This window comes from Anticarsia gemmatalis, chromosome 12, assembly GCF_050436995.1.
Source record: "Anticarsia gemmatalis isolate Benzon Research Colony breed Stoneville strain chromosome 12, ilAntGemm2 primary, whole genome shotgun sequence".
Classification (NCBI taxonomy): Eukaryota; Metazoa; Arthropoda; class Insecta; order Lepidoptera; family Erebidae; genus Anticarsia; species Anticarsia gemmatalis.
This window is the reverse complement of record NC_134756.1, coordinates 4,151,444-4,172,631: the sequence shown is the minus strand read 5'-3', so window position 1 is coordinate 4,172,631 and position 21,188 is coordinate 4,151,444. Positions and strand designations below refer to the sequence as shown.

Here is a 21,188-nt window from a genome sequence, read left to right as displayed (position 1 = left end):
TTGATAAGTAGTATGAAAGCCCTTATTCATAACTTCTTGGTAACAACTGTTCTTAATTGACTGACTCTGAGTTTTGTGGAGTATACGATTGCTGATCACGAAATTTTGGGTTCAATTCACGGGTTGGGCAGAGTGCTGTAAAGATTTATTCTCAAAAGTAGTCCGGAGCTTGGTAACGCGCCCCGGGTAAGGCAACAGACTCGTCCCATGTTGCCTAGGTCTTACATTCTAAATGACGATACGCGATTGTATCTCCTGCACATGATAATATGTATACTTTTACGTATTACGGGCATGACGCTGTAAATCTGACTAATATTAGAAATGCTAATGTTTCTGAAACCGGATGTATGTCTGTATGTATGTATGTATGCATCTTGTTTGTTTTTATTCAAGCAAATACTACCGAACGGACTTTAATGGAATTGGTACACAGTGTTTAGCCTTAAAAATGTCCTATGAGTTGATGGATATTTTTTACCCCTGGATATCTTGTAACGCGGACAAAATTGCGGGTAGATACTTGTGTAGATTAATTGTTCTGAACTTAATTATTGATTCATTTTCCATGTATTTTTTCTTGGCCATCGCAATAGGAGACTTATTGGTATGTAAAGGCTAAATGTGTCGGAATCTCATACAGCTAGCGGCTTGTGGAAAATAAATTAATTGTAGGTAATTTCTAGGTATTCGCTTTTTGTCTGAATGTGGACGACATGGATACTTGGAGTGCCGAGCTAAGGCTAAGAGTATAATTGATAACTTATGGTATAACGCCCTTTAAGTTAATCCATATTGAAGCTTTTAAAAATAAAATACTAAGTCACAAAAAGTAATTTCGTATTGTGGAATTGTATAAATTAATCAGGTAAATGCTAATAACAATTAGTTCACGATTATTTAAGCACTGACTTTTTTATTATAATACTTTTATTTAACCAGTATCCGTCAATTATATTTTTCAGTTGGTTTGTTTAGATATGACGATCAAAGAGCGTGTTGCATGACATCACCCAAGACTTATCCTTCTATTAGGTACTGAGTTGTTCTCCTAGACAAAGATACTGAAGTGTTATTTAATTGTGTGTACTTAGTCTTATCCTAAGAAATATAATCACGTAAGTATGTAACTACATATTTTTTTCACGACATAAAGCGTAGCGACGAAGATTCTTTATTGGCTGCCATGTTTAGACAATTTACTGGACTATAACAATAAATGTTCAATTTCTTATAGCCACAACGCCCTAAGAGTAAATTAAATTAATAGCAACTCCTTATATCCTTATTTATAATAATTGCTAGTTATCTATTTGCTTTTGTAAATAAAAGACCGAACTGCACATCAACAAGCAAAATTAGACCTTTCTCTATATTAACGTTTGTGATTTATTAAAAATATTTATGTAGCTTTAATATAAATAAACTATAATCTTGGCAAATAACAAATCAACTAATTTTGCCGTTACAGCGAACTTTTCGACTTATTTTCGTATTTATAGAGGACTAGCTGACCCGCGCAACTTCGCTTGCGTCACATAAGCGTTAAAAATTTTCCCCGTTTTTGTAACATTTTCACTGGTACTCTGCTCCTATTGGTAGTAGCGTGATGATATATACCTTCCTCGATAAATGGACTATCTAACACTGAAAGAATTTTTCAAATCGGACCAGTAGTTCCTGAGATTAGCGCGTTCAAACAAACAAACAAACAAACAAACAAACAAACTCTTCAGCTTTATAATATTATTTATAGAGGATGAGCTAATATTGTAAGGATTCTTCGGCAAAGAAATTCTAAAATAAACCCTTTACACGCACCTGTTCAACAAAGTAATGGTAACAAGCAAAAGTTCGTAACCTTTTACAAATGTCAGCTCAATAAGAAACACGAGTAAATCGTACTATCGATACAATGTCCTGAGAATTTTAACGAAGATATTTCCTTCGAAGACATGTTTCTTCAAGATCATATCTGGGATAAGACGGGAATGAAATACGGGTACGTAAATAGAATAGGTGATAATGCTTTGAGATTTTCGTTTCTCAACCACTACAGAGTAACTGTCGACATTTTGTGATAAATTAATCTGCGCTTGCAGGATGTTAAAAAAGAAATATTTTTTTCAAAAGAATTTAATTATCTCTTGCTCTAACCATTAAACAAAAATATATCGTAAATTTAAGAATAGTTCTTCAAAGTTTACAATGTCCCCAACCATTACTTGGCCGTGATGGACTGAAGACTATAATTCCATGAGGATACTTACAAAAATATTCATTTTAAAAGAAATTCACTATCTCTTGCTCTAACGATAAAAGAAAAAGAAAATATAGTAAATTTTAAAACAATTCTAGGGGCATACAAAGTCCCCAACAGTCCCCTAAGCCATGATGGACTGAACACCCTAATACCAGGAGAACACAGAAAGAACTACAGGACATTAGTGAGTTAAAATTTATTAATTTTACTGTCGACAGTCCGATAAAATCACATATTGGTGACACATAAATAAATAAATTTAACCCATTAATGTCCCACTGCTGGGAAAGGGTGTCCTCCCGTAATGAGGGAGGGGTTAGGCCTTGAGTCCACCACGCTGGCCAAGTGCGGGTTGGGGACTTTGCATGCCCTCAATAAATGTTTTAAACAAATTTTTAGGCATGCAAGGTTTCCTCACGATGTTTTCCTTCACCGTTGGAGCATGTGATAATTATTCCTAATACACACATTACTTCGAAAAGTCATTCGTGTGTTGCCTCGGGTTCGAACCTGCGACCACATGCGTGGGAGGTGTCAACTTATACCACTCGGCTATCACTGCTATCGTTACAAATATAATTCTTCCTTTTATTTTATCTTGTTGTTATTGGGTGCTTGTATTAAATGCTTATTCGTGTGAAAGACCGACGTACTCGAGTAAAACATCACGATATGTTGAAAGTCGATTCGATCTCCCGCTGGGCCTTTCGTAAATCTTCGGAATGGAGAATAAATAAATCAACAAACATGCGAGTTTGTGGTGCTTACTTATTTTTATTTATGAAATACAATTCTGATCTAACTTCATACTAAACTCAAAACGGTTTACACGGTTAACCTTTTTGAAATAACAATTCTTCTTGTCTTCTTGTCGTATGGTTAGTGGTCAACCTAGTGTCAAAGTTGTTTAAGCCGCCCGAAGGCCTTTGACATGGCTTAACGACTGTTATCGTTGTAGATAACAACCGGGACCGACTTTTTACGTGCCCTGCGAAGCACGGAGACGCCCAGTTCAAATACCGCTATGCGGTCACCCATCTATGGAGTGACCAAGGATCGCTTAACCCACAGATCGTTTACCGACCGGTGAGCGCAACTGGCTATGGGCGCCTCGAAATAACAATAATTATAAAGTTTAATAAAGTGATCAAAAATAAAAACACTAATAACTTAATAATTTAAAAATACTTATTTTTGCATGACGTAGCTATTTTATAGGTACTCTGTATTTTTTCTTTAGTTCACTATAAAAATATACACTAAAACAATTGCAATTTGGAGGTATATCCTTTAGAAGCTTTCAAAGGTTTCAATAAAATAATTATGAGCTTTGACCCTCTGAATAAATGTACACAATTTAATATAGCCACTGCAATTAATATCTAATTTATTAAAACAGCAAACATAGACTAGTCGTGCTTAATAACTGATTAATTATAAGTGCACTTATAATTACTATCTATTGAACTACATGAACTATAAAAGTGCATTATAGTGCAACAACTTAGTAGAAAGCCATATATGCAGGGTGTGCGACTTAGGTTGAAAAAATCATGATATAGAACACCAGTGACCCGCACTCTCTGGTCTCTGTGAACCCCTGTGAGTAGTAAGCGCGATTTTATGTATGTATGTGTGTGTGACCCGCAGGCTTATTCGGTTGCCGATTGCCTAAGTATTTTAAAAATTAACACGCGTTTCTTGCCGTTTCTTCTCACGACAACAGCTTTTACAGAATTGTTAATTATTATTCTAGACAAATCGTGCATAAGCAAAGCAAAGCTCGCTACCTAGTAAGTTGTCAGCCTATAAAAACAATTCAGGTGTACGCAAAATTTAACCCAACTTGTTTTAAACCATATTCGCCATATATGGTAAATTAACTGATAGTGTTACTGTATGTGGTCATTAACCTCATTCCTATATAATTCTATTTTCCATTCTCTTAATTTATTTTGTAAATTGTTGCCGTTTCGTTACTAATAAAGGTATAAATATTTATTGATAAAATATACAATGTACTGTGTTGCATTTTAATAAAGCTGCAGTATCGCATGAAAACATTGCAGAAACGGAGGAACAATGATTTTTTGTTTTTACTTTTTTTATTTGATAAAGTCCGAACGTTCTACTGCATGACGAATGCGCAGTTTAAAAAGTTCTATCTAGTGCACAATGCACAAAGAAACTTAATGCCTAATTTTACTAACAAACAATACAATAAATTGAAGAACGTTGTATTAATAGTTCATTTACCACACTTACAGTATTTCTTACTAGCTGACCCGCGCAACTTCGCTTGCGTCTAATAAGAAAGAATGGGTGAAATTTTTCTCCGTTTTTGTAACATTAAGTACTGGTACTCTGCTCCTTTTGGTCGTAGCGTGATGATATATAGCCTATGTCCTTTCTCGGGTATCAAATTATCCCCATACCAAATTTCACGCAAATTGGTTCAGTAGTTTAGGCGTGATTGAGTAGCAGACAGACAGACAGACAGACAGACAGAGTTACTTTCGCATTTATAATATTAGTATGGATATTCTATCAGAACTCGAAACCTTAATAAACTGGTGAAGGTTGCAAATAATTATAAACATCTTAAGTAAATATTTCATTCACCACAATTTAAAAACGTCGTCAGAATATCATCATACAATTACTTCAGTTATTAAAACCAAAAATGGCATTATAATTTCATGAACGAGTATTATAAATCATTCTGTTAAACGTCTCACTTAACACCAAAATTGACTTATAATATTACAAAAAAATATTTATTTCTTGAATTATAAGAGGCATCGCAAATATTTTATATCGCAGTTCCTGCTGCGTATTTTGAATTTATCATATAAATAAGTAATATTTTTGGTCGTATGTAAAAATAACAACTATGTTATTTTATAAACTACTACTAAAGTATAAATGAAGAAGAAGGCAAGAGCCAGAAAAATCGAATCTAATTATTTTAGACCATATTTAGTATTGTTCTCTCGTGAGAGTCGAACTCATGACCGCTGCACGAAGTGGTGAAATTATTATAATTAATTCTTAACTACAACTATCTCTTCTAACTACAAGACTTTAGTTGCCAAGAGACCGTCTTTTAACAAAAATATTACACGAATAGTCTACTTTACAACATATACAGTTGATACCAAATATGGTGAATGACTGCAATCAATCATATCCAATGTGACAAATGACACTCCCTATAACCATTTTTATGATATTACTACATTAATGTACTGTGTTAATACTTTCTATACAACTTTACTACTGGGATAGTTATTAGATAACTTTGGTGGCTATGAGAATTTGTTACTTAGTTTGTCAATGGATAACCCGCTAAAATCGTGCAGCCGGTATGGAGTTTGAATCTAGGGTCGGGAACAACTTTGTGTGTTCTTAATATTATTTAAAATTCACCAATTGCAATTGTCACAAAATAAGATGTAAAGAAGTATTAGTCATTGTTTGCCAAATTTCTCACGTCTTAATATTTTTTTTATTTCAGTTTCTGTTGCTGTCCAATTGAATTAAACTTTTTAATTTTGCACGCATTTGTTGAACAAAATCATAAAAATTTACTATTTTTCCAAGATCACGATTCCTTCACAGAAAAAAAATCATTTTTTCCTGCAAAAATCCATCCATATAACCTTTATACAGAAAGCGCAGTATACTGATCATGTAAATCGACTCCTGCGCATAATGCGTGACGTCAATCATGACCTGAACAAAACTCTATGGAGCAATAACCCTCAGTTCATTGATGTTTTTGTTCTGAATCTATATTTAGGTGTATTTATTTACTATCGTATAATATTTAGGTGAAAGATGAGCACTACAAGTACGTCAATGAATTAATTTCTATAAAATTATAATTTTATTCATTCATCATACAGTCGGTCGGCAATCAACCTAGTGTTAAAATTGTTCAAATCGTTCGAAGGTCTTTGAAACGACGACTTAACGACCATTAGAGGGACCGACTTAAAACGTGCCCTTTGAAGCACGGAGACGTTCAGTTCAAATACGACATTGCGGCCACCCATCTATAGAATATCCGTATTAAGGTTGGTTAACTTGCTAATCAGTAAGCGCAAATATCTACAACGGCCTCAAACTCATCCTATTTTCAGGATATGATTCTTTTTCTTTCCTCTTAAAGAGTATCTTCGTAAAACCCATGACATTTAGACTAGACTTTTTGAAGATCCTCATCTAAGAAAGGTTAGACATTCCGCGCTTCACCTCGCATGTTAAACAAACGGACAGACAGACACTTCTCATTGACACGTGACGAACTAAATGATGTTAAATGTTAGAGCAACAGACACTTACATTATTCCATCGACATAATGATATAAGTACGTGTTATTTGCTGTTAAGATTGTTTGATTAAATTGATTACTATATTGCAATGAAAGTGAATAATTATCAGAGATTGAAATTTTAATAATTCTTGACAATGTAACATTTTATCAATTTCAGGACGATAAATGGAAATGAAATTAAATCTTTATGAAAATTATTTAGGCATATATAACATAAAGTTTTAATAAATATAAATGTAACAAAAATAATTAATGATAATGAGCTTCAAGCCGAGGATTGGCAAGAAGTGGCCAAAGATCGGGCAAAGTGGCGTTCTCTTGTGTCGGAGGCCAAGACACATTTTGGGTCGTTGAGCCAACGGAGTAAGTAAGTAGTAAGTAAATAAATGTAACAAAAAGAAAACCAAATTATTCCCGAATAAAGTTTTCTGATTAAGGTAAATTATTGTTCTTAGCAATGCAATAAGTAAGCAACATCTAAGTAATTTGAAACTTTTGAAATTAATCCGACATTCAAAAGCTTTTTTTGCCGTATCATTTATTTATTTAGTTTATCACCAGTCCTCTGGACCGTAGACCGGTGTTCGGTTACTGCCGACTAGCTCGCGGGTCGATTGGTTTAGATTAAAACATCACACAGGGAAGAATTTGCCCAACAAAAAGACGCTCTGCTCATAAATAATGCAGTATGTACGATAAAATCGACATAACATTGAATACGCCCAGATTCATTGTTTCATCTGTGAGTACTGTGACACAACTGAACAATTGTTTTATAATTTATTCCACCCATACATCGTGTATACAACATCGCAAATAAACACGGATGTTTTCATACCTTTGTGGTGTTAGAGGAAGTAAAAAAATGTCTGACGCCTCTTCAAAGAAGATTTTAAAAGTAAATTGAAATTAATGCGTATGAAATTTTTAATCAATTTCTAGACTGTAGGGCAAGGTAATTTTTTTACGAAATTATAATCTTTATTATGAATAAATAAATATCATTTGAATTAACAATCCTCGAAAGATCCTCTGAAGTAATAACTCTCGAAAGTTCAAAACGAAATGTCAATTATTCAACTCAAATTCAGCAACTCTTCAGAGAAACGAACTTTCAAGCTCACAAATCAATCTAAAACAATGTCCAAATGATACCAAATTCGTAGAAACATGACTCCTTTACGTATGCAATAAATACTTCTCCACAATATAATTCTGTTGGACAGACGCATAAATTCGTGAGTACGGCTTCAAATTGGCGTGTGTGAGCTACGTGCACTCCAACGGCTTGTAACGAACGATCTATGATAAAGCCGACTGTACCATATAATATGTACCGACGGAATCTGTGAGGCTTACAATCCTACACTTTAACACCATGCTTCACTTACCCCGTCGGCTTCCAACAAAGAATATTTCTTAATTCAACTTGTTGTTTCAAAGATCACTATCGAAAGCCGGTTTTAGTAAAATTTATTCGGCACTTGATAAGATTTCGGAATGTCTCTTTTTGGTAATTTGCAGATTATTTTGTTTACGTTTTTACAAGTTTTTTCATAATGTCACACATATTTTATAAGTGCTTGACATATCTTTAGCAGGCATTACCAAGATAATGTTGACGAATTCAAGAAATTTAGAACTTAACCTTACACGCGTGCATTTTTTGCGTCGGGAAATGCATGAACTTTTGTAATCGCATCAGATACGAACGTAAACTTTTGATTAAATAGAAACGCCCCTTATTCATAGCTTAATCATAAATATTTTGCCTAAAGTAGTAGTAAAACAATGTAGTGATTAAACTAACTTTGGAAACAACAATATTTTATTCGCAATTCTTAATCATTTTCACAGTTCGTACAATATAGTACCTTTTCGACCACGAAGAGACATACGCAAGACAACTTTTCTGTAACAAATTTAAAAAATAATACACGAACATTAAATTTATTTTCTTACTCCATACATCGTCTCTACAGCACTTCACAGTCATAAACATTGATATCAAAGCTCACGCTTACAAATACAGCTCTAAATAAAATCGTGTAAGTGTCGTACTGTACGGCCGACTCATTAATTCTGCATATGATTTATAAACGTTATACCTCAGTTCAACCGAGTGTGCTTTTTCGCAGATGTTATTGGGTCAAGATAAGTAATTATACGGATCGGTGTTTGTAGATTAGAGGTTATGAGGAAAATATTGGATTAATTTAACACGTGATGTTGATTTAAAAATTGATTTTAATAAGAGAGTGAACTTTGTGATTAAGATAAAAGGTATTCATCTGTCAAGCGGATGTGAAAAATTGTACGAATGAATGAAATGTTATTGATCATGCCGCTTGACTTGTTTTATAAAGCCTTCCGAGAACTTTGAAAAGTAGACATTTTGAGATTACGAAATTCAAAATATCAGACAGAGGTAATGCTTCGTTTACGTTGGTTTATCACTAAAATAGAAGACGCAAGCAATTTAGTTGCGTTCTTGTCACAATAATACATATTTTTTTTTTTTAATACAATGTAAAATTATAGTAACAAAGTGACTTTAAAACATTATTCTTATCTAAAGAAAAACGAAAAATATGTTGCCTGAAAGCTGAGAATATTTAGATAGTAAATAATGTTATTCACGGTCCAATTGCTGCGATATTAATGTCTGACCTATGGGCTCACGATCATGATCACGATAATTACCCTCCCTTACTGCAAAACGACATACTATTTGAATTCATTTACTGTCAAATAATTTAATTCTACGTTTTTTACTTCAGAAAAAATGCGAATTTAAAGCTCTATGTGGGGATTTCGGACTATGATATTATCATCGTTTCTACCAAGGCGTCTAATAGACCATAATGGATTCTTAAATCGTTTTAATATCATTTTATATTTTGGGAGAATTCAGCATAAAGTCCCAAGATTTTTTTTTTTTCACCATATAGACTCTTCTTCTGAATTATAAATACATAGGCATATTTCACACGGTTAACTAACCTAAAAGAACTCTGTAAGTGAATTATAATTTATATTATATTATTATTGTTAGCCTGTTTAATACATACATAAAATTACACCTTTTTCCCAAAGAGATAGGCGGAGAGCAAAAAACGCCACTTGCTACGATCCCTACAAACATCCCTGCTGTTTCGCACATCTTGTCATACGGGACCGCCGATTACGAAAACTACACAAAGGTAAGTTCTTTTCGCAAAACATCACCAACATGATCTGTGCACTGAATTCTAGATTAAGCAACCAAGAAATAAAACATTGATTTTTATACTAAGAGCTAATAAGCAGAATTCTTAAGTCCCCTTGTCCTTATGTTCCTCATATACATGTCATCGCCGTTAAGACATGTGCTTACCATGTTCGTGTGTTTATGTTGATACCGCCATGTTACCTCATTGTATATTATGTTTAATGACGTAAATCAAAGCTTTGAAAACAAACTGAATATTTCAGATGGTTTGTGGTAGTATGGATTTTGAACTTGTATATATAACGATATTTTCTGTAAAGAATAAAAATCTAAGCGTCTACATACATATATTGAAGGGCTTTTGAAAATCAGATTTATAGTTAATCAAAATCCTCGGAAAAATACCTGAAGGCGACTCTAAAGACTCAGACCACTGTTACAAACATTGCAAATAAAAACACGATTGATTAGGTACTTATCGACTTATCGTCTCTACCTTTTCTTATGTATTGCTACGAATACGAATACGAACGAAACAACGAAGGAGACTTATGAATTGTAAGTTTTATATAATTATATTTAGGGATATTTTTCTATCGCGAAAAAAAACAAACTAAACAGTTCTATGCTGCCTACGTCATAATTATACGTAATATGTTTTTTTCTGGTGTTAAAAAAATTGCCCAGTTAAAGATCTCAAAATATTAAACCCTGTATTGTATAAAACATTATGTAATTTTGATTTTATTTTAGTTCAGTCAAGGACAGCACTAGTAACATTATTTTATTCCAGTGTATAAATATTAAAGGATAATGCTCTGAAATATTATTCAATTTCCAATTATTTTGAGGAAAAATATTTTAAGCGCATGTTTAACGGCAGTAACGCTTGTATTAGTTTCTAGATTCCCTTAATAATAAGTCATGTGTTTATTTTAGTGCGTGATTCTACCGTTCTTTTTAATAAATTAAATAAAAAAGCAAAATAAGTAAATCTTTTTCCATTAAATCCAATTCCTTGCTGATATTAAATTGAATTATTTTCTTTATGAAAATATTGCATTTTATACTTAAAATTGTATTTTATTAATATACTGTCAGACGAGACAGTGTATTTTACCGCGGTATATTAAATTAACTTAACTTTAATACCGATTAGTTAGTTGAAATACGTAAAGGCTCTTCATGATAATAAAAAAGGAGAATAATAACGGAGTATTTTCTTATTCATGTAGAAATGTAATTAAATTAATAAATAAGCTCTAGGCGATATTTCTGTTACTCTTCATTTACATAGTTTTTTCTTAATGTCTATATTGCTAATAAATTTTAGTATTCGTGACAGCTTTTTATTTAAATCTTTATATTAAATTTGCAATACAAAATATAATAGATATTTTACGTCACTGAATTAAAATGCCATTCATCTAATTCACACTCGACAATCGAGCTAGTTTCGGTATCGATGCATCGATAATCGAGATGTGTTATCGATAAGCTGTTCTGGCAATTAACGTCACTGAGTGCGTGAAGATCGATTCAAAGATTACTTCAATCAAATCATTCTCGAAACTGGACAAGCTGCGGCCGTGATTCAAAAGATATTGTTTGTTTGACGTAAACAATTAGATTGGACATTGATCTGTAGGAAATGTAATTTTAATGTGTTTTGGGAAGTATTGTTATTTAATCCTTGAAACAACTTTTGTTCAAAGATTATCTGATAATAATACAAATAAATGGTCAGTTTTTATAAGGATAGATAGCTTGCTGCAAGCAATGTTTAATTTTATATAATTATTTTAAAATGTACGCTTAGTTTCAGTCATAAATTGCGAGAAGTTATGACAATAAATACCGCAACTTCTGCCGCCGGCTTACAGTTACTTCACATATCACAAACTTGCATTACGTCAATCTGCATTAAAATGTAACACTACACCGCCACAGTCGATCCACTGACACTCGATCCGATCATTAACGAGCACTGTCACCGAATCGGATCCATGCACTTCAACTCGATTTATTTACACATCACTAAAATCGAAAATTAAATCCGAATTCGATTATCGCGTAAATCGAATGCGTGTAAGCGGTTCACGGGTTGTACAACTACTGGCGATGTAATGTAGGTGGTGTTGTGACTTGCACGACTCGCCCCACAGCCTGAACCGATGTATTAATTCATGATTTGAGATAACTCGAGACGGGACGGTGTGTTTTTGGCGAATAGGGACGTGAAACGACAGCCAATTTTGTGTCATGTTGTTTAAAAGTGTAACAGTAAATCGAAGTTTGATCGATGATCTCAATTAGTGCTCGAGTTGACATACTGCTTGATCGTAATCGATTCATTAACAATATTTACCACTTCCGACAAGTTATTTTGTCCTCTTTTAAAGGCCTAGTTATGAGGTATTTTTTTGTCAGCGATTCTTTACTTAGTGTAACAAGGATTGATGTATTCAACAGTGCAAACTTGTTTTGGGATTAAGAATCATCTGATTAGAGCGTTTATAAAAAGTTTTGTGGTCCAGTTGTTGCTTGCACAAATCAGCTTCGTGACTTCGTGAGGTTTGTGGGAATGCTTATTCATTGAAAAATGTATAGAATGTGCTAAGCTAGCCCTCTAACGACGGTAACACTCAACTAGCGAATGTCGATAGGATTGCTCGCGTAAAAGTCCGTTACGTAAAGGTCGATATTTTTAAGATTGTGTAGATAAGAAATGTTATATATAAGGAAGTATATTTAAACAGAAGTTTATTTGTCTCTTTTTATGAATTGTTATTCTAATAGGAAATCAATAATCAATTAAAGTCCTCCAGTGGTTGCAAACCATTTATATGTAAAACTCCCAACTCTCAACGAAATTTAGTTAGCTTCATAATAACAGTTCAGTAAGAAAAAGTCAGTGAGAACAACTCACAATTGCTATAAATTTACGCAATTGAACATTTGATCCGTAGTATTGTACAAAACTGTAAATAAAACATGCATACGTTTTCTCAATTAAAACAACTACATTAAAAAATAAGATGGGATTTGCCGGACTCCTGTTGCAAGTACTATACATCTGACCTTTTGACAGTATTATCTGATTTCCAATAGAAACAAAAGTTTGAACCTTAATTGAAGTCTCAAAAGCCACACCACATTCTCGCACATCAATCCATTCGAAGATAATGCATTTTATGTGAAGGAATCATTTTAATGACGTTTTAATGGCAGCCAATTTAATTCAATTGCCCTCTCATTACCTGCTATCAATTCGCTTTAAGAATGAAAGAGAGCCCGAGTGAATTAAATAAAAGGGTTTCGTTGCATTCTCATCGTTCTTGGAGATTGTAGTGTTGAGATAATACATGGGTGGAAAGACTTTGAGATATCCGACGAACTTAATCAATTCATATCTGAAATACGCTTTTGAAAACTTTATGTTTATGACAATCAACTAAAAGAAGGCAATTATTTACAGATGTTTTCTTGACGGTCCTAAAAAATACAGAAAACTAAAGGAATTGCTATTACTCTCGTTCTTTGGTCTCGGACTACCTTTGTGTGAGAAAAAGGCGTGATCTTGAGTACGTATGCATACTCTTCTACATTCGGTTCTCTCAAATAGTCAACATCCAATACTTAAAAATACTAACAAATATAGTTTTCACAGTATTCACTGGAGTGTTAATCAGTTGTTCACACAAAACGTTCCGTATGTACTCGATTATCCTAAATTTTATTCTTTTTTTGTATTTATTTAAAAGCAGAAAACAATAAATGTTTGGACGGTGTGGTCGCTAGGTGTAAATTATTACTTTTATAATCGCGTTAACCACAGTAAAACTTATGCCCCTGTTTTATTAAATTGTCAAACAACTCTACGATGTTTTAACTAGTTTCTTTATATAGAGTTCACCGTGAAATCATACTCTTTTTGAGCCGGATTGATCAACACTTTTTTTAGAAATTATCTACAAAATTGCTTCATATTATATAATGTAGACGCTACTCGACGCCGCAAAGTACTCTGCACTTACTTAGAGCTAACTTAACATGGAATATGAACTTATTTATTATTATTACATATTCAATAGTAATTTATAAATATGTATTAAAAACTTAGCATTATTTTCCTATGGTACAAAATTGTTTTATATGAATAATTATGTAGCCGATTAAAAAATATACATAATATTTGGATCAATGATAGGGAAGTGCTTTATTGACACACCCCAAGCTAGGTGTAAACAAGGGGAGTTGTGGCGTTACGAAAGGGCGGATATTATTATCTGTATCTAAGAATATTGATCAGCATTATTTATTTGTTGTTGCGATCTAGAAGATCTTCTATATCAAAAAATATTTATTTTTAGTATATTCCACACAACATTTAAAGGAACGTTAGACATTTGTTATTAAATAAATAAATTCTCTTTCCACACTATATTAGCAGTTCTCATGCGCACCCGACATCGACGGAGGCACGCAAATAAATCACGCATTGACACCTCATATATCTCCCGCAACCAATATTGTTTCATACCGACTCACTACCGACTTAATACCGACTCAATATCGACTCACTTCCACCGATATTCACATAACATCCATCATTGGTATTCTAGACGCACGCTCTTCGCCTAATAAGATATACGACAAAAATTCTCTAGATTTTCTCTACAGCGAATTCATTTAGAAAAGGTTCTAACTGCACTTTATCTAGAGTTCAGTTAGAACTTTGTCGAATTAAAAAGTAAAGCGTAAATAAGTAATAAGTTTAAAATTATTTGTATCCGATCAAGAATGGTTACGTTATTCAGAAGGGTGTGTGTAAATGTGCTAATTTTTAAACGTTCAATTTGTTCTCCATGTTACGATAAGGAAATAAAAAATACTATTAATATTCATACTTTATCTATATTGAGAGAATTGTTCATAAATGTTTACATTGGTATTAATATCTATGAACTGGTTGAATTACTTGAAGGATACTAATAGCTTGATAAAGTTTTAACGATTGACGATATAATACGGCTGTCATAATGCGAGGACAAATAAATGTGACTGAGACACATTAATATTGTTTTTGATTTATTAAACCATTCTATTTAGATATGAGCCTGATATATGAAATAAATATTATATTACTGTATAATAAAACGTTTATAACGTTACGACAACATGAAAAATGGACATACAATAATTATTTGAAGTTATTTTTTTCAACGACGTTTTCTACAATTTCTTCATTCGATTGTATTTAAAAGGAAAAAATATACTGAAAGTCTGCTAAACTCACTATTACACTTACATTTGTTATGCATACGTTAGCAGCAGTAGAGCAGAATAAAAAGTGATAACTGATAACTCTGTTGTAAATTATTTTATTATTGAGTCGTCAATTTAGTCCTCTGCAGATCACCTTGATAAGTTGACGAAAATTTTTAAAGTAATCCAAAATATAAATTTAACGCAAACAGTCTGATAACAAGACGCAAGCGCCTGTATAAAAACAGACAACTATCACAAGACAACGTGTTGCTCATAAGTACTAAGTATCAGGCGCTCAGCCATTTTGCTGAATCAATAGCGCCTGCTAAAATAATGTCCAGATACACAGACACGCAATATAATTATAAGGCGATGGTTTTTAAGGAAAGGCACTACGATTTTTAAAGGCTTAAAACTAATCGAAGCGAAATTCTTAATTATCAAAGCCAAGTAAAAAACATTTTAGCAGCTTGACTATTGTACAATATTGTTCAACTCTGCTTCTTGGTAGAGTCGCTAACTAAAGCTACTGCAAATCGATTATAAAGGTACTCTTATTCCTTGGTAACCGTCAAATCTCTAACTATACCAATACGGGAAAGTGTCCCACTGCTGGTCAAGGGTGTCCTCTCAAAATGAGGAAGGAATTAGACCTACCTTGAGTTCACCACGCTGGCCAAGTGCTGTGTGTTAAAGAACTCTCAGGCATGCAAGGTTGCATCAGAATGTTTTCCTTCACCGTTAGAGCGAGCGACATTAATTCTAATACCCACATAACTTCGAAAATACATTGGTGTGTTGCGGGTTCGAACTATCGACTTGGGTGCATATGCATGGGAAAGGTGCATGCTTAACCAACACGGTTATCACTGCTCTTGAAAGAAAAATTACAGTTTTTATAACATAATCGCTGAATGAAACACTACACGTTAGGTATTGAAACAACACAGCTGCGAGATGGATAACTAATCCAGTCTCGTGCGTCAATGGACGTTGAATCACATTCTCTATCAAATCAAAACATCTACATATTGCAGTGTTATTCATTTCATTGTGTGGATTAAGTACTGTAATCTATTTTACACGATGAAGCTGTACTTGGATTTCAAGACACAATTGCTTTATGTACAAAATCTAAGAAAGTTTGCAGCGAGTGAAGAAAGCAAAAGAGCTTTGTTAAACAGAGGTACAAAATATAGACCATTCATGTCAGTTTTATGACCAAAAAAACTGGTAAAGATAAAATATACGTACCTACCTACATTGAAATACCTGCAGCAAAGTCCGGGAAAAACTTGAATGAATTAATGCGAGAGAATGCAGAGCATCCGAGGTTAGTCATAGAGAGACCTAAAAAAAATCTATACGGGCTCTACATAAGAATTTGACGGTCTCAAGATTAAATTATCGGAAGATGATTATATATTATTCGTTGGGAAAACATGACGAATCTCTGATCAAACTCGTTGAATAGATAATATTAGTAACTCACACAATTTTTCTGTTACAAATTAAATTATCATGAGTCGTCAAATTACATGGACAAGTGACTGGACTATGGAAACTCTTGTTGTTTGAAGAGAAGTAGAAAAAGTAGTATTCTAGTTTTAATACTATATTTTTCACTGCAACCACAAACTAGTACAAATAAGCAATACATTAGTACGTCATAGTCATGTAATTACATCTCATAATATGATGTAACGGCTATATCGATGCAAACGCCTCCATTGTTTGTATAACAATACAAACGACGCAAATTTATGCAGTCAATCGCGGAACAGTTACAAATTATTTGTTCAATGACGTAAATTTATAGAAAAATTGACATGCATACAATTTGCCGCTGATTAGTTCGCTCACTGAGTTAATAAGTTGTTAGTAATAGTATACTAAACTAAATTAATGTTTGTTTTGATTAATTTCATTTTGGTGACGAATAAGGAAGCCGTTCGACTTAGTTTCAGTTCAATTATTTGACCGACACCGACACCTAGTAATACATCCAGCGAAAGCTTTAAAAAGAGCTTAAAATAACAGAAGAGAATTTAATAAAAATATTTTAACCACAATCTATCTCAGTGGCTCTTCACACAAAAATGTCAAGGCCCCATTCCAATACCCTAGCGGTCTCTCCAAGGATTACCTATCGAATTATTATCTGCCACTCAATATTTTTCCTGCCTTCTTACGAAAAGGAAATGCCACACGCATTCTTTGAATTCTTGTACAAATTAGTAACTCCGTAATTCCTTCTCGACATAGCTTATTTCCCCGATAATAAACGAATAATAACGTAAATTTAACGGCAGCAGAAGATTTGACAGAATCCTCGCAACTCAAATATTATTTACCTCTTAATTTTATATGTTAAGGCCATATAAAAAGAAAACTCGTGACAAAAAGAGACAGATATATTATATTTATTGTATTTTTCCAAATTACCCCATTGGTTAAGCTGGTGTTAGAGCGAGACGGCTAATGTTCCCACGTGCTGAAGTCGAGGTCAGTGCGCGCGTCATCCGCGCATGCGTTATGTCATTGTGTGGAAAGGGCTTTCGAACAAAGGAAATTAGTTTTTATCATCTGTAAACGATTTTGAACTTTATAATCTTTGGACAAAGATTTATTATCGTATGCTTACTTTTTTTATTCGTTCCGCAATGACCTAATTCGTGAGTTTAGACGTAGATTTATGGATATGTTTTATCAAAGGGCATTCGTTAACATAAGGGCTTTGGTAGGTATTTTGTTTGTTGCATATTTTCACTTATGTCTGGTAAACAATTTGAAACAAGTACCTACAACCAACATTATTTAAAATAAACATAGTTTTACAAATTCTGTCGCCTTACATTTTGGTCAATGTCACTGATAGGCCTATTATAAAAACCAAAAATAGCATTTGAAGTCAATAATAAAAACTAGCTAATTACGAAAATATTTCTTATTTACTTCAAATGCTATTTTTGTATAATACTAAAATACATCATTTCGAAAGTACCTACAAAATTAATTCAGACAATAAATTGTCCGTACCTACCCGTTCTACCTACTTCGTATAATATTATTCAGTTATTTATGTAAAACAGTAAATATTATTAATCATTGACGTCATTAGACGGGTTTGAAAGGAGCTAATTGAAATAAAACAATCCAATATATATGTGCTATCGGTATCGTATACTTATTATTTTAGTGCATTAATAATATACTGAATTTAATTAAATTACCTAACTATGTAATTATTAATAGAAGTTAGGTTAATTTTATATAGAGCTAGGAATTATGCAGTAGAAATCGTAACCTTCTTCCTGTTTGGGTTGAAACTAGACAAGCTCTACTTAAACGATTTTCTGGACATGTGGCGTGGAATAAACAGTAATACTATATCTTCTGTGTAGTGTCAGTAGTGTGTAATTTAAAAACCAGGCTATCACGAAATTCTAGGAGAAGCTAGGTCTAAAGTTAGATTTAATATTGTTCTTTTTTATTTTCTTTCAAGAAATTCTAGGTAATTATATGTGTCCATGGTAGGCAGTAGAGCTTATTTTCTTTTATATAATATCTGTTACAATAAAGTTAGTAGTCGTTATGTTTCTGTATAGCACTATAGGAAGAAAACTTTGAAAAGTTTCTTTCAAAATCTTTCAAATTGTTAAGGTATACATATAAGTACGATCACAAACAATCACAAATACATATATTAAGTAAAATAAAATAATGAATCAAATAAACAATAAATAAATTTTATTCAGAATTCACATTATATAATAATAACTATCTTAAACTATTTTATTTTATTTCTCAACCAAAAATAGCAGCTCATGAAATTTTATTCATATAATATAATACAGAATTTATTTAACGTCAAAATATAATTATTATAAAACAAAAAACATGGAATGTAAAGTGCAATAATAATTTTATTATTATATTAATCAAGAAAATTATTAATATTTAATAATCTCATAAGGCAAGATGTTTTATTATTTTGGTATAAATGATATCACTAAAAGAAATACAATATTAGATAAAAATTAAAATCTAAAAAATGATATGTTGTTATTCTTTGTTATTCTTGATTGTGCTGGAAATTACAAAATTATAGGATAAAGGAAAAAAACACACAATTCTACTCTAATTCGTAATACTTTTACGGTAAATAATAATCATTATATAAGGTATAATAACTTAAAATAAAAACTTTTAAAATTATGAGAATCATTAATAAATCATTGATGTGATATTGCTATAATTTTCATAAGAGTTTCTTTAACAATCGAATTATTGCAAATATTTGGAAATTCAGAAACAAGATAATTATATTACCGCCTCGAGTAATTATAACATTATAAAACAGTTTTGTATGATTATATTTATAATATAATCGTATTTCTTATGAAGAACAATTTTATTATCTAATTTAATTGTATTTCCCAATCATCTTTATTTTAATATTTTGGATTAGAAAATATCTTAAGTTTTTCTTAAAAGCCACAATCTCTTCAGAAACAAGAACCAAAAATTTTCAAGTTAAAATTTTATCCTCGTACTTCTAAATTCTACAATATTTTTTAAATAGCCTCAAAAGTATACAACTTTTTAAACTTATAATAATAGCTAGATGTTTAAATATACAATTACTTTAACAGATAATAACAGTAATATAATATACTTAATTAAATATTTATTTGGTATAAGTATATTTTTTCTCTACATTTCAACATTTTATTAAGGAGCTGTAATATACAAGTCTTGCCCGTAATATCCAAAAACGAATAAATAAATTTCGAATTCCTAATTTTTTAAAAAGACCTTTTTTATTCACGCTTTAAATATATTATAGTTTTTTATTAAACTGTGGCCTCTTATTGATAATAATATTATTCCAAAAACTATTGATTGAGATATTATAAACTAATATTTATGATCTTAATATATTATTAAAACTGTATAATATTTTTTTGTTACATACACAACTACTCAACCATTTACTTATTCATAAAAAGTCTCACAAATCAAAACCATATTTTAAACGAAAAGGTTTAAAAAATTCCAAAAATCAACAACCAGCGTCAGTACTCGAGTTGAAATTAAAATAAATACTGTTTCACTCAAAACAACCTTTAACGAAACATGTCATATAAATAACATGTTTTATAATAAAATTAGGATCTCTAGAAAGTCTTAACTTAGGAAATAATTGCCAATATACTCACAACACAAACATACACAAACAGTTATCAAATCGTGTAAAAACTGTTTTTTCATTCAACATTCAAATCACATGCGTAAAGTGGATAGTTCTTGAACAGATGCTAGCAACGTGAAACTCTTTTATTAAATGTTTTTCTGTTCGACAGTATTGTGGCTGATGCACACAACACACATATATATTTTTAGCTACCCCATTTTAGTGTGCCAACTTAGCCACATATAGTATCTATTTACCCGAAAATATGGCTATTAAACTAGCTAGATATTCATTTGAGAACGATTGTTTGGCAAAATTATTATATAATAAGCTGGCACCTCGCGTTCAATGTTTAAAGTATCAAAAGTTTATGGTTCACGCTGCTAGCTCCCTCAATCAAAGTAAAGAAGTAACTGTCAGTAGAAGTAGTCTACACATTAGAAGCTTTAACCCCCGGTTTCTGAGGTTTATTTAGCGGTAGTTTATCTATTCAATAGCGTTAAAGCTCATACAAAAAATTTACTTAGAAACCGGGGGTAAGTGTCGCAAAGATTCAAGTTAGATCCAGTTGTGCTCCTCGTTGCCCGGCGCCCGCAGATCGCTCAAGAGTCAACCGGGCCCTCAATCAGCGTTTATCATCTGGAACAAGGAATTTTACTTTTAAATTTAACTCGAAAATAAAGTAAGCAAGGGTCAGAAAGAGTCCTGAGCGACCTGTTTTAAAAAGGACATATTTTAGTAACAATGTTCAAGAATGTTAATGGATTATAATAATATTAGATCGGGGAAAAAGTCTTTTCGCATTATAGTATGTATGAACTTGTAATAAAATATTTTCTCTACCCTAACGAGCTCATCGAAAGAAACCTAATGAACCGTGTACTCATTTGTGATTCTTGAAGCCAG

The 21,188-nt window shown here is 32.2% G+C and overlaps 1 protein-coding gene across 4 annotated transcripts in view; it reads right to left on the bottom strand.

Annotated features, from left to right (window-relative positions):
• IP3K2 (Inositol 1,4,5-triphosphate kinase 2) overlaps positions 1-21,188 on the bottom strand; it is a 177,944-nt gene that overhangs the window by 109,480 nt on the left and 47,276 nt on the right. For 3 of the 4 annotated variants that reach the window (XM_076121296.1, XM_076121298.1, XM_076121299.1), the window contains exon 1: positions 11,673-11,936. The exons of the other annotated variant lie outside the window; for it this stretch is intronic. The gene's annotated coding sequence lies outside the window, so the exon portion shown is untranslated. Of the gene's footprint in view, positions 1-11,672; positions 11,937-21,188 lie in introns of those variants that run through there. 4 annotated transcript variants of the gene reach the window in all.